Source organism: Crocodylus siamensis, chromosome 2, assembly GCF_052110815.1.
Source record: "Crocodylus siamensis isolate JL-2025a chromosome 2, ASM5211081v1, whole genome shotgun sequence".
NCBI lineage: Eukaryota > Metazoa > Chordata > Crocodylia > Crocodylidae > Crocodylus > Crocodylus siamensis.
The window spans coordinates 11,548,784-11,562,754 of record NC_143396.1 but is presented as its reverse complement, the minus strand read 5'-3'; the positions used below and the strand labels follow the sequence as shown (position 1 = coordinate 11,562,754).

At 52.9% G+C, this 13,971-nt stretch overlaps 1 protein-coding gene and 1 non-coding gene across 2 annotated transcripts in view; both read left to right on the top strand.

The window, feature by feature from the left end:
- The window catches only part of LOC149869885 (uncharacterized), a 499,172-nt gene that overhangs the window by 63,703 nt on the left and 421,498 nt on the right, over positions 1-13,971 (top strand). The window lies entirely within an intron of this gene.
- TRNAT-UGU (transfer RNA threonine (anticodon UGU)) lies at positions 4,547-4,620 on the top strand. Its single transcript has one exon. It is a non-coding gene; the product is annotated as a tRNA-Thr (tRNA).

The window sequence follows — 13,971 nt, the reverse complement described above, 5'->3', positions numbered from 1 at the left end:
GCCTTCTTGGCCCCAGATACATGGTGTTTCCTGGCAACCCAGACCTGCCAGGGCAGGCTCCCAGCCCCCAGCCCTGGGTACCACCACCACACCTCGCTCCACGATGCCACCCCAGGGATGCCAGGGCCAGCGGGAGGCGGATTTCCCTCACTGTTCCTCCAGCGTCTGTGTGCACCGCGCCTTGCTGCGGCAGAGGGGCGGCCCCATCCTTCCCACTCGCTCGGGGCAGCCGGGCTGTGGGGCAAGGAGCGGTTCCCGCAACTGAGGTGTCCGACGCCTCGCCCCGCTGCTGCCCGCATGCTGGATACCGAGTGCCTGGTGTCAACAGCGAAAGTGATAGGGAGAAGGGCCGGGCAGGGCCAAGGCGACTGTCTGGCAACAGGAGCAGGGTGGTGCCGCGTCTGCGTCTGGTGGCTCTGTTCACCTGCTGCCCTTCGCCCGCAGGCAGAGGAGGACCCGGGGTGGGGCATCACCCCCTTTGCTTCCTGCTCCATCCAAACTTTAAACACCACCGCCGGGGGCAGCAGCTGAGGAGGCGATGGCGTTCGCGGCCCCTGCCCACGGCTCTGCACCCGACGGGCACTGACGACTCTCCCTCCTTTTCAAAGGGCTTTGTGGTCCATTCGTGCCGATCCCCTTTCTGTGCATATAGCAGGGGTCACCATGTATCTCCCAGCCAAGCCAGCTGCTTCCTGTTCATGCTGAAAACCCTGACCCTTGTGTGGTCATTTTAACTCAGGCGAAGGTGAACTCCGGTGCAGAGATGCATAAGGGTGCCAGTCTGGACACTCGCGAAGGCGAGATTTTGTATGAGAAATCTGAGTAAGAGGAGTGCACTAAACTGGTCTGACGGCAGCAATCATGACACAACGTCCTCTGACTATCTGTCCAGCTGGTTGCACTTTCTAAACTTAAGCTATAATCCAGCCCGTTTGTGCATGTGCCACTAATGCTGCGTTTTGTTTTGCTTTGATCTTAAACCGGATAACATAGGGCTGGAACCCCCCCGAAACTGTGTCGTGTTGCTGCAGCACATCATCTAAGAGCAAATGGTGTCCAAGAAATTTGTTCTCCTGGGACACAGTAGCTACTGTGTCTAAGAAGGCATGCTGTGGATCAAGGGCCTGATGCGGGCATCGTGTATCTGGACTTCAGGAAGGCTTTGGACAGAGTCCCGCATGGCCTTCTCATACACGAACTGGAGAAATATGGGTGCGACACAGGTCCTGTAAGGGGGATCGACGACTGGGTCCATGTCAGGATGGCGGGAGGCCTCGAGTGGAGTCCCACAGGGGCTGCTCATCCTGTGTATTGATGATGTGGATGCTGCCGCAGAAAGCTGGAGCAAGCTTGTGCAGGGCACAGCACAGCACGGGGAAGGGCTGTGAATGCGCTGGAGGACAGACAGAGCGCAATGTAGATGGATCTCGACAGACAGGAAACTTGGGCAGGATGTGGTCCAGCGCCCCTGGCAGCGCCTGGGGGCAGAGGCAGGGCCAGACGGAGCCGGGGGAGGTGCCGAGTGGGGCCAGGCAAGAGCAGGGTGCCGGGGCAGGGCTCAGCCCTCCCAGGAGGACAGGATCGAGGACCTGTCTCTCTGGGCCGTAAGCGCTATGGACGCGGCTGCAGCTGGTTCCCACCGGGAGCTTCCCTGTGCCGCACCTGCTGCCGGCTCCCCAGTGCTGCCACCCCGTCCCGACCTGGCTGTTCCCTTGCCTGGGCCAGGCCCTGACTCCTGACCTCCCGTGGGTGCAAGCCCCATCCTGGGCTTGCTGTGGTACACGTGCCAAAGCCAGTGCATTGTCCCCCGTGCAGGCAGCCCCACGTGTGCCCCCACGCTCCCTGGGTCCCATACTGCCCTTCTGTCTCCCCTCAGCTGACCCGGGCAGTCCCCTGCTCAAGGCCCATCTCAGCCACCTGATCCCATCCCTCACACCTTCTAGCTGACCCAGGGCTGACCCTGTCCCCAGAAGCCTCAGCACCAGCCTCCAGCCCCCTCACACCCCCATGACACCCTGGGCCTCTGCCACCTGATTCCAGCCTCCAGCCCTGGCAGGAAGGGACTGTCCTGCCCCGCACCAGCTGCACCAGCCAGCCACGGACGGCCCCTCTGCCCAGCAGCTCTACCAGCCCCTGGGACCAGAACGGTCCCTGCCTGACGCCCGCAGGCTCGATAAGGGGCCATATGGAGAGGAAGAGCCACCTCCGCACCCGCCATCACTGCTAGTCCCTGCAGGAAGCCCCTTGGGGATAGGCCGGGACTGCTCTCACGCCTGCTGAAAGTGCTGTGGGGAAACGCTGAGGATTGCTTCTGCAAGCCCTGCGTGGGAGAGGCTGTGTCACAGGGAGCGGGTCTCACCGGGCAGCATGTCCTGGCCACGGCAGAGGCTGCCCAGCAGTGCACGGCCCGGCCTGGGGTGCAAGGAAAGGGGCACGTCGCTGCGTGCTGCAGAGACAGTTGCTGCCGTGCGATGGGGGTGCCTGCCTTCCGCATATCGCGGTGGGGTGCGAACACCTGCCCGAGGTCACAGAGTGGCTGTGCTGCGCTGCACACGGAGGGGGGCAGAGGATGGTTCATTAGTAAGAGCACAGAATAAAGAGTTGGCAAAGGTGGCTTCTTGCCCTGGTCTATTCGACAAGGGCTCAGCACACAACAACCGCTCCGACATGGCTCATGGCCAGCAGGCGCCGCCATCCCTGCTCATAGGTCACCGGTACCCGCCGGCACAAGGATGTCCCTCTCTGTGGCTTAGCCATGAAATGAGGGAAAGTTGAACACGAGGATGTGTGTCTGGGACAACCTTGGGCTGCTAAAGTACATGAAGTATCTCAGAGCAGCTGCACGGGCGGGGAAGTGAACCCCATCCCCTGTATGTCAAGCAGAAAACCTGCCACTGACCCACCAGCACTGGACAAGACCTGATGCTGGGGAGGCTTGGAGAAGAAAAGGCAATGGCGACTCTTCCCCGCCCTCAGGGGAAACAGCCCACAGGTCGTGCGTGCTCGTTACCCCCACGGCCCAACACGGGGCCACACGCTGCCCAGAGCCGCGGGAACAGCCTGCCCTGGGAAGGAGAGCGGCACCGACCCACCGGAGCCACGGGGCTCCCTTGGGGGCGGGGGTTTGCTGCCTTTCTAGGTCAGGTGGCCTTCGTGAGGGGCTGCATCCTCCCACAGCTCCCAGCAGCGCCGTGAGCAAGACCCTCGCAAGTACCTGGCAACCCTTCTCTGCCTCCCCCGAGCACTCCCCGCCCGTGCCGGGGTGCTGGGGGACGCACGCCACTACACTGCTGCGTGTCCTAGGGGCCCCGGGGACGAAACACCCCTGGCTGGCGCTGGAGTTTGGGCCCCATCCAGGTTGAAATGGGTGCACGAGTCTAAAACGGGAAAAAGTAGCCACCCTTTCTTGATTAAACTCTGAGCATAGACTTGGAGCAAAACGTCCCAACATGTCTACCTGCATCAGTGGTCTTGTCAGGAGAGAAGGGAATTAGATGCCTCCAAGTGCAAGGATTTCCCTTTCCCACTGGGGAGAAGAGAGTTTGCTCACAAGTGAGCAGGAATCGGTGAAGAGGGGAGGGGAGGGGAGTGCCATTGTGGGACTGGCTTTGTTTCCCTTGCACCCAAACGCACACGCCGGAGCTGGGCTGTGGGGAACGGGAAGAGGATCCAGTCATGCAACTGCTGGGGACCAGATGCCAGAAGGAAAGACAACAGACTTGAAGTCATCTCCAGAGGTCACACCTAGTGGGGTGCCTCCTTGGTGCCAACTGCTGCTCTTCCCAGTGCACTCCAGGCACAGCGACTCCTAGATCCTCCCTGAGCAATGCCTTCCCCGAGTCTGCTGAAAACCTCTGAAGATGCATCTAGTCCACTGCCTGACTGCTCTCACAGGGACAAGGCTTTTCCACCTACCCAACGTGAAATTGCCGGGTAGCCATTCCAAGACACTCCTATATATCCATCATTCCCCAGTGCCCATCCACAGACAGCTGTGCATGTTCTCATCACACTGTGGTCAGGAGGAAGCTCATCACACAGAACACTGTTCTCTTCCTGCAGGTGAAGTGCTCTCTAATGGCCTGATGAACAGTGCCCTTGAGAGAGACACGTTGGATGACACCTAGCTAAACACAGCACTCTACATGGGACTTGAACCCACAGTCTGTGGCTCAGGTCTCTGATGCTTTCTCCGTTGGACTAGCAGGGCTGAAACCGTGCAGGGACGCAGGAAAAGGACTGTTTCCCTCTCCATGCAGCTGTCTCTGACAAGGCCGTGGATCACTGCAGTCCACCCGCTTTATGCTCCACACTGATCTGTGATCCACTTTTGTGATGATGACACACTCCTGTCACGTCGGCTCCCTGGGGGGGGACAGAAATGTGAGCCCCAGGCCCTGGGTCCTGGTCGGTCTGTGAAGACTTTGCTTCAACTCCCACCCGCCTACACCCACCACCAAGCCTTTGAGAAATGCTTCTGTCTCAAGTTGCAAAGCAAGGAAGAGCCGGTCACAGGAGTGGGGTGGAGGGGCAGCCAGGCAGGGGGGGCACTGTGGCTTAGCTGGTTAAAGCACCTGTCTTGTAAACAGGGGATCCTGGGTTCAAATCCCAGCAGTGCCTGCTTTTCCGCCACAATGCAGAGTTGTGACTGGGCCAAAAGGAGTCTTATGACCTTCAACAAAGTCCTGCACTTAGCACAGAGCCCCTGCAGCTTTGCAGAAAACCTGCCCCATCCTCCAATTTCTCTAGGTCACTCTGAATCCTAGCATATGTACTACTCCCCCATCTGCAAAATCTGCTGAGGATTCACTCTGTCATCTTCCAGCAGATTAATGAAGATTCATAGATGGAAGGGGCCTTGGAAGATCATGGGGCCCAGCCCATTCCCCTGCACCATGTCCAGTCCCTTGAAGGTTTCCAGGGTCAGCAATTGCACCACCTCTGGAGGGAGCTTATTCCACAGTGTGGACACCTGCCTGTGAAAGAGTTTTTCCTAATGTTGATCCTGAATCCGGCACTACCTGATACCAGCTGCCAACAAGACATCAGTCCATTGATTATGACCCTCTGAGCTGGTGCACCAGCCAGCTTTGTATCCACCTTACAGTCCATTCTTCCAGCCTGCATGTCCTTAGTTCTCCTGAGAGACTGCTGTGGGAGACTGTATCAAAAGCCTTGCTAAAATCAAGGTACCCCACATCCACTGTCCCCCCCACATCCACAGAGCCAGTCATCTCCTCCTACAAGGCAATCAGGTGGGTCAGGCATGGCTGGCACTTGGTGAATCCACGCTGACCCTTCCTGATCACCTTCTTCTCCTCCACGTGCTTAGAAATGGATTCCCGGAAGATCTGCTCCATGATTTTTTCCAGGGACTGAGGTGAGGATCACCCATCTGTGGTTCCCTGGATCCTGCTTTTTCCCTTTCTTAAATATGGGCACTGTGTTTGCCGTCTTCCAATCATCCAATGCTTTAAGGTCTGTTCAGCTTGTTAAAGTAAAACTGCTTGGACGTCGTTTAGTTTGGCTTACTGCGAATTAAAGCGTTGCGTCTATGGATTCGTTGGGTGCAAACACCAAGGCACTCAGAGACGTGTAATTACCCCCATCTTCGGCCAGGCGGCATTGTAGAAAACCATTCTCAGCAGTATAATTATAATCATCAGCATTATTCTCAATGTTTTTTCAGGATTACTAAACTAAGAATAATACAGGAGGGGCTTTTTCCTATCACTGCTGAGACCAACCCTAAAACCATCACTAAAGAATGAAACTACACCGCGGGATTTTTTTTCTCCAAATTCTAGGACTGTGAGTATACCATGAGAAATAATAGCAGTGATTCCAGTTTAACCTTTACTTGTAACTAGTTGTTTTTGTAATACTGATTCTTATAGCATGGCTTGGGAAAGAAGTGCATTTGGAGCATTGTTTCTAATACATGTCGTTATTGTGTTTTTAATGTTTGTGTTTTTTATTAAAGCTAAGCCGTGTTATATGCGTAGCAAGGAATTTTAAAATAAAATTGTGTTGTATGAATTAAGTGTGCAATCATTGTGAAATCGTGCAATCAACCAAATACTCCCCCAGCCAGGTGCATCAAACGAATCAGTAAATTGTGTGGGATCTTTCTCTATTCCATAGCCCACTAGAGACAGAGTGCCGTCTGCTCTCATCCACATCAAACCTCTCTCATCAATATGGCATACGTGCACACCGACAACTGCTCCCACGATTTATCGGCCTTGAGCGGGGCAGAAAAAGCCCCCTGCCTGCCTTGTTTTGCTGTGAACATTACTCCACACATGCTGGTGCCGGGCTGGAAAAGAGCGCCAAAACCCTGTCCAAAAAGAGCACCACAATAGTGTACTAAAAACGGTGCCAAAAGACTTGTCAGGGGTAGCTCCTTTGCACTTCGCAAAGTGCTTTGCTGATTGGGGGGGATGGGAGGTGCGTTGCCTGTGGTACCCCCGATGCCAGCGCCCAGGGATCCTGGCAAGCCAGACTTGTGAGGGGCAGGCACCCCTTTGGGTAGCTTTGCCAGGAGGACTGCACCCCAAATCCTGAGCGCCCAATCCAACACCCCACCCTCCCCCACCTGCCCAGCAAAAGCAGCAATACTGCATCCAGGGTAGGAGATGGGGAAGGTTTTGAATTTGAAAGAAGGCAATTAGCAACTGCTCAGGCCCAGCTCCCCCTGTTTGCCCTGAAGCAAAGGCCTTTTCCTCTGTAAAAAGTTCATTCCCCCTCCCCCTCAACCTCCCAACAGCACCCTTGCACTTGGTCTCTGCCTACACTCGGGGTTTCTTTTGTGCATCCTGCACCCCCCTCCCTCTGCCCCCACCCCACACCATGAGCAGGGATTTCGGCAGCCCTTCACAGGTAGGGAGCCACACAAAGGAAGGCAGGGTAACATGAGGCTTTATTGTAGGGAACACCAAAAAACAGAAGCTGACCCTACAAGTCTACAGCAGCTTTTGCTTATACAAGAACAGAGCCTAAGAAGGGAGCCTGCACTGGCCAGTCAGCAGGCAATGTCCCTTCTTCTCTGGATTTGGAGAGAAGACCAGCCAGATAACTGGGATCCGGGGTGTCAGAGGGACAGAAGACTACGCTCACCTGGACCCACCACCTGCCGAAACAGGCAATGATGCCAACTGCGACCTGCAGCACCAGTGGATCTCTAAAATGGCCCTTGGGTAGGCTTGGCTGTTACACCGTGGGCACATCTACAGGTGCATTTCCTGCCCAGTAACTCATTGCACCATAAGTTCATAGATTTCATCGACATTAGGGCTGGGAGGGACCTCGGGAGATCATCGAGTCCAGCCCCCGGCCCCATGGGGCAGGAAGTCAGCTGGGGTCATAGGATCCCAGCAAGATAAATATCAAAATGTCTCCTGAAGGTGTTCAAAGTGGGTGCTTGAACCACCTCCGCTGGCATTCTGTTCCAGACCTTGGGGGCTCGGACAGTAAAGAAGTTCTTCCTTATGTCCAGCCTGAAACGGTCATGGAGAAGTTTGTGACCATTTGACCTTGTAATCACTCGGGTGGGATGGGCTCCACCTTTCCCCTAAAGGTAAGCATGTGTCCCCCTCTAGGTTGGCGGATCTCCTTTGGCAGGCTTTAAACTAGGCTCATTGGGGGAAGGGGAAGGCGAGAGCGGAGGAAGCCTTGGACCGGTAAACCAAGCAGCACTCGCAAGTACAGCCCAGCCTAGACCCATGAGTGGAACATATGCACAGATAAGCAACAGGGGCCAGGGCAATGCTGAGAGTAGGGGGCCAGTGCACACATCCTCAGGAGGCCTCAAATGCCTCTACACAAAAGCTCGTAGTATGAGGAACAAGCAAGAGGAACTTACCCTCCTGCTAGCTGACACCAACCCAGACATAGTGGGGCTCACCGAAACGTGGTGGGACCCAACGCATGACTGGGTGGTGAATATCAAGGGCTATCGGCTGTACAGGAGGGACAGGACAGGGAGGAAAGGTAGGGGCGTGGTGCTCTACATCAAGGAGGAATACCCATCCTCACCGGGTAACAGAGTCAGAGGAGGGGACACGGAAGTGCTTTGGGTTAGGATACAAGGCAGTCAAGGGGAAAGAGACTTAACGGTAGGGGTCTACTACAGACCCCCCAACCATGGGGAAGAGCTCGACCAGGAATTCTTAAGTCAGCTCACGGAGGTCGTTAGGTCAAAGGACGTGGTCATCATGGGTGACCTGAACTTTCCACACATCTGCTGGGAAGAGCAGTCAGCCAGGTCTGACCACTCATGTACGTTCCTAGCCCAAATGCAGGCCCTCCATCTAACCCAGGAGGTGCACAGCCCCACCAGGGGGGACGCCTTGTTGGACCTGGTGCTGGCCATGGGCGGTGACCTGGGTGCGGGGGCTGCAGGTGCTTGACCACCTGGGCGACAGTGATCATCGCCTTCTGGGATTCACCACCCAGCGCAAGGTGGCAAAGGCTTGCAGCGAGGCAGCAGCCCTGGACTTCAGGAGGGCAAACTTCAATGAGCTAAGAAGAATAGTTGGGGAAACATTGAGGTCCTGGAGGGGAGGGGAGCAAGGTGTCCAAGGAGAGTGATCTGCTCAGGTCCCTTCCGACCCTAATAACTATGAAACGGGGTGCTCTGATGAATAAACGTTCCCCCAGATCCTGTTGAGCACCCCTGATAAACTTATAGGTGGCCATCAGATCACCCCTGAGAACTTCCAAGCTGAAGAGTCCCTTGCTCTCAGCCCCTTGTCATAAGGTCTGTTTTCCTGACCTCTTAGCATGTGCGTGGCTCTCCTCTGGATTCTCTCAAGCTTCTCCACATCCTTCTTGAATTGTGGAGCCCAAAACTGAACACAGTGCTCCAGTTTCAGTACCTCACCAAGGCCAAGTACAAGGGGAGAATGATGTCCTGGGAGTTGCTCGAGAAGCATCTATGGATGCAAGCCAGCATTTTGCTCACTTTACTAGCCGCAGCATCGCATTGCAGGCTCATGTTCGTCTTATGGTCAATCATAACCCCGAAGTCCCTTTCATCCGTAGTGCTAGCCAGCGTAGCACTGCCAAGCCTATAAGCATACTGCAGGTTTTTCTTCCCACTGTGGAAAACTTTGCATTTTTCAGTGTTAAACACCATCAGTTTCTAATCTGGTCATTGCCTGAGCCTATGAAGGTCAGCTTGGATCACACTCCTGTCCTCAGATGTGGATGCTTTACCCCAAAGTTTGGTGTCATAGGTGAACTTGGCCGGTTTGCTTCTGATACCAATGTTCACATCATTAATGAAGAGGTGGAACAATATAGATCCAAGGACAGAGCCTTGAGGGACTCCACTGGTCACAGATCACCACAACAACTGACTTCCATCAACCACCATGCTCTGGGTCTGACCACGGAGACAATTCCCCAGCCAGCAGATCATGGTGAGGCCAAGGCTGCAATTAGCCAGTTTTGCTAGGAGTGATCATGGGATACCAGATCGAAGGCATTTCTAAGGTCGAGATATATGACATCAATCTCTTCTCCCTTGTCCAGGTGATAGGTCAACTGGTCGTAGAAGGAAATGAGATTGGTCAAACAAGACCTACCCATGACAAAGCCATGCTGGCTATCCCTTAGGATGTTCGCGTCAGCCAGTCTGTTAATAATGGTGTCTTTCCTAATCTTTTCTAAGACCTTACCTCAGGATAGAGGTCAGGCTGATAGGCCTGTAGTTTTCCAGATCCACTTTCTTGAAGATAGGCACCATATTGGCCTTCTTCCAATCTTTGGTCACTATATCAGAGCCTCCGCCACCAGAGCCAAGGATGGATGGGAACACGGCAGGCGCCAGGGATTTGGTTTCTGTCGTCTTTCCTGCACGGAGGCTCCGCGCACGGAGAAGAGGCCGCCCGGCCCCACACTGACTTGGCACCGCACCAGGGACCAGCTCACGCTGCCCAAGGCCGACCTGCCAGCGCTGCAGCCGTGGGACCAGAATAGTGATTTAGTTAATAGATGATTGGGAGCACGAGCTAATCATGAACTAACGCTTGTGCACTTAGAAAGCATAAAAAAATATTATAACTAGTAGGTGGGGTCCCTCTCTGTAGAGGTACCTCATTTGAGCGAATAAAGATTCTGTATTTGACTTTGGATACTTGCTCTGCGTGATCATTCCCCAGCCTAGAGCGAACGGCACGTGGCTTTAAGAGCGTAATTCGTAACAGCACCTAGCGCCTCCCCATTGCACAACTCCAGCTCTGCCCATGCTGCTGCCTCAGTCATGTCCTGCCCCGGGTCCATCCTGCTTTCAGACATCCTATGTCCTTCCCTGGCTCAGACTCCCTGCCCTCTGGGGCTCCATCCAAGGCTGCAGCAAGGGGGAAGCCTGCCATCCCCATACTGTGGACATCCACCCCAGGGGCCCTCAGCATCGGGGCTGTCTGCCCCATGGCCTGGACTGCCCTCTCTCCCTTTCCCACGGCCTCTCCCCTCCACGCTCAGCCCAGTCTTCCTCTCCTGAGAATGGGAACAGAAACCCCTGATCTCCATCCAGCCTGGGCCACTCACAACCGAACCCCACATCCCTTCCCCCGGCGACACAGACTCAGCTGAGCATTGCCTGCAGCTGCCCCCAGCCTCCCGAGGTGAACTGCCACCCTGTGAGGTTATAACACCTCCACCCTACTCTTGTCACAGGCAGTGACTGTGGTTAACACGTATGTTGGTGCTGTCGGGGTGTGCAGCTGGATGTGGTGTGTGGCTTGCTACTCAGATCTCACTTGACGGATGTAGCGCTTTTTACTTGCTCAGAGGATTTGCAGTGCTCACTTCTCATTTACAGTGCTCAGTCCATACATATTTCTGCACGAAGGATACTCTTACCGAGCGGCTGGGAAAAGACGGTGGCTGGATTCTCCGTGCATGAAGAAAGCAGCAGCGGAAGAGTCTGTGTACCCTCTCCCCAATTGAAGGGATCAGAGAAGGTGCACAAGTGTTGTGGGAGGTGTAGGGACCCTTCTCCCCCTCTGGAGCCGAGCCAGAGCACTAATGGGAACTTATCCATATACCTTTTAATGACAGAACATTACTGGGAACGTAACCAGTATAAACCAGGGAGTATTGGGGACACTACAACACCCTGAGGGGGCAGGATTCAATAAAGGTTACACACTTACAAACACAGACATATACACCCAGTTGACTAAAGACAGGGTTAAAAAAATATAAAACACAAACAGCACAACACACAATACTGGCCGGTGAAATATAAAAGGCACAAAATGCAAAACATCAAATAACAAGGAACATAGGGCCTAGGTTCCTGGAGCGGGGGAAAGAGGGAAAATACAATGACTCTTTTGCACTGCAACTAGAATTTCTCCCTGGCACTTCACTCAACCTATCAACCTAGCTGGGACTTGAACTCAGATCTCCAATGGGGCAAGTAAAAACTCCACCACACAGCCACCCATACTGATATTGCCCCCAGCTGCTAAGGGTCTTGACCTTCCCAGAGCCCCAGCCCCAGGTCAAGCTTCTAGGCTTCTTATCGGAGGAGCTGGAAGCAGGGCTGGGAACCTCTCAGGTCACTACTCAGATCCTTGCTGGAGCAGGGGAGCCTCTCCTGCTGGCCACAGCCTCTCGTAGGGGACCCTGGAGCCCAGAGGGGGCCTCTCCTGCCAGCCGCACACCACACTGCTGAGGGTCCCACTGCTGCCTGCGGGTCCCTCTCCTTCAGGCTCTTCTGGGGCAACTGCTGCTGCCCCGCTGGCCCAGCTCTTGCCAGCTCTTTGAAACTCCTTCCTTGTGGTCCCTCACTGGTCTCCCGTGAGTCATGTTGGAGTAATTTAGTTGGGTTTCTGATCCCAGCATGCTAATGAAGTAGGACAAATCCATACTGCCCAGCCTGTAAAAATTAGATTAAACCCAACTAAGTCTTTACCCAAAGTTGCTCAATACCCTTTACGTCCAGAAGCTGAAGAAGGGATACGCTCAGTTATAACTGCCCTTTTAAAGCAGGGTATCATTGTCCCGACTAAGACCCCTTGTAATACACCTATTCTTCCTGGAAAAAAACCTGAAAAGAATAGCTATCGCTTTGTACAAGTTCTTCGTGCAGTATATTCTGCAGTTTTACCTACTTTTCCTGTTGTACCAAATCCAGATACTATCTTGTCCTGTATTCCTCCTAATGCTTGTTATTTTACTGTTGTTGACTTGTGTTCTGCATTTTTCTCTATCCCTATGCAGCCTGATAGCCAGTTTCTCTTTGCATTTACCTATCAAGGACTTCAGTATACCTGGACGCGATTGCCCCAGGGCTACACTGAATCCCCTTCCCTTTTTTCTCAAATTCTGAAGAAAGATCAAGATGATATAATATTTAAAGAAAATTCTGTGCTTGTGCAATATGTTGATGATTTGTTCTTGGCACTACCTCCCTTAAAGCCTGTAAAAAAAAAAAAAGCCAGCACACCTCCACCTTGGGGACCGTTTGTAAATTTATAATTAGATTTTATTCAAATGCAAAAATGTTGTTCTTATGAATATGTTCTTGTTATTGTATGTATGTTTTCTGGATGGGTTGAAGCCTACCCATGTGCAAAAGCTGACACCATCACTGTAAGCAAAAAGATGCTCAGAAATTCTATTGCAAGGTTTGGTATTCCTTTATCCCTGATAAAGGAACTCTGATAAACTCTGATAGAGGAACTCATTTTACGGGACAAATAATGAAAGAAGTCTGCAAAGTCCTGCAGATCCAACAGAACTTTCATTGCCCAAACCATCCACAGGCCTCAGGCCAAGTGGAACGCCAAAATGGCATTCTGGAAAATAAACTGGCCAAAATTTGTGCTGAGACTCCCCTAAAATGGCCAGATGCACTTCCCATATCCCTTATGAGTATGAGATCTACTGCCAAACAAAAGACTGGGCTTAGCACACATGAAATTCTAATGGGAAGACCCATGAGGCTCTCCGCCTCGCCACCTGTTGCCTCCCACTTTTGCGATATACACTGATTTGATGATACCATTCTGGACTATTGTAAGGCACTTATGAAGTGTTTTAAGGCTTTTCATTCACAGGTACAGGCAGCTCTCCCCAAAGAACCAGATGAGCCGTGCCATTTTATCCGGCCTGGAGGTTGGGTCCATATAAAAGTCCATCAACAAAAGTCATTGCTAAGAACCTCACTGGAAAGGCCCATTCCAGGTACTCCTGACCACCAGCACTGCTATAAGGTGTCGAGGACTCCAGACATGGACCAAGCTTCACACGTTAAGAAAACATCAGCCCTGTTACACCCAGAGTCTCCTCCATATCAGTCTTGTAATCAGCCTCCACAGACTGGTTGTGAGCCTAGTGCCTGCCAGCAGGAGAGCTCAAGACCAGTAGTGAGCCAAGCACCTGACGAAGAGGATTTGCCACTACAGAGCAAAGAGGATGTGCCCCAACGACACCACTATGCCCTTCGGGACAGGAAAAGGGCCTCTACCTAGTTCCTGGTTCCCAACGTGGAGTTGGTTAGTCGTGATTTGGGAAGTTCTCAGTATTTCTTTTTGGGACATCTTATATGAACTTGACTTATCAGTTATGAGAAACTCTGTAAACCAAACTACACTTCCGCACCGACAAAGAAGATCATTTCATGAAAATATGTTCTTGTCTTTAGTTAATCAAATTGGGATAGATTTAAATGTCTCTCGTTGTTGGATATGCAGTCATGTCCCTATCTATTCTACCAGAGGAATACCCCGGATACCACTAGCCTTGAATGCAACTCAGATGTTAGCCCCTTACTATTCAGCTTTTCATCGAAACGAAACTTGGCAGAATGTAAGTTGCAACCAGTCTCACTATGTACGATTAGCATCTGCCACCCCTGAAAAGTTCTGTTGGACCTGTAATGGATCTCGTGTTGCAGTAGGAGTCAGTAAGTGTGAGGTAGAATTTAAGATAAATGGTGCTTGGTTTTCTAAT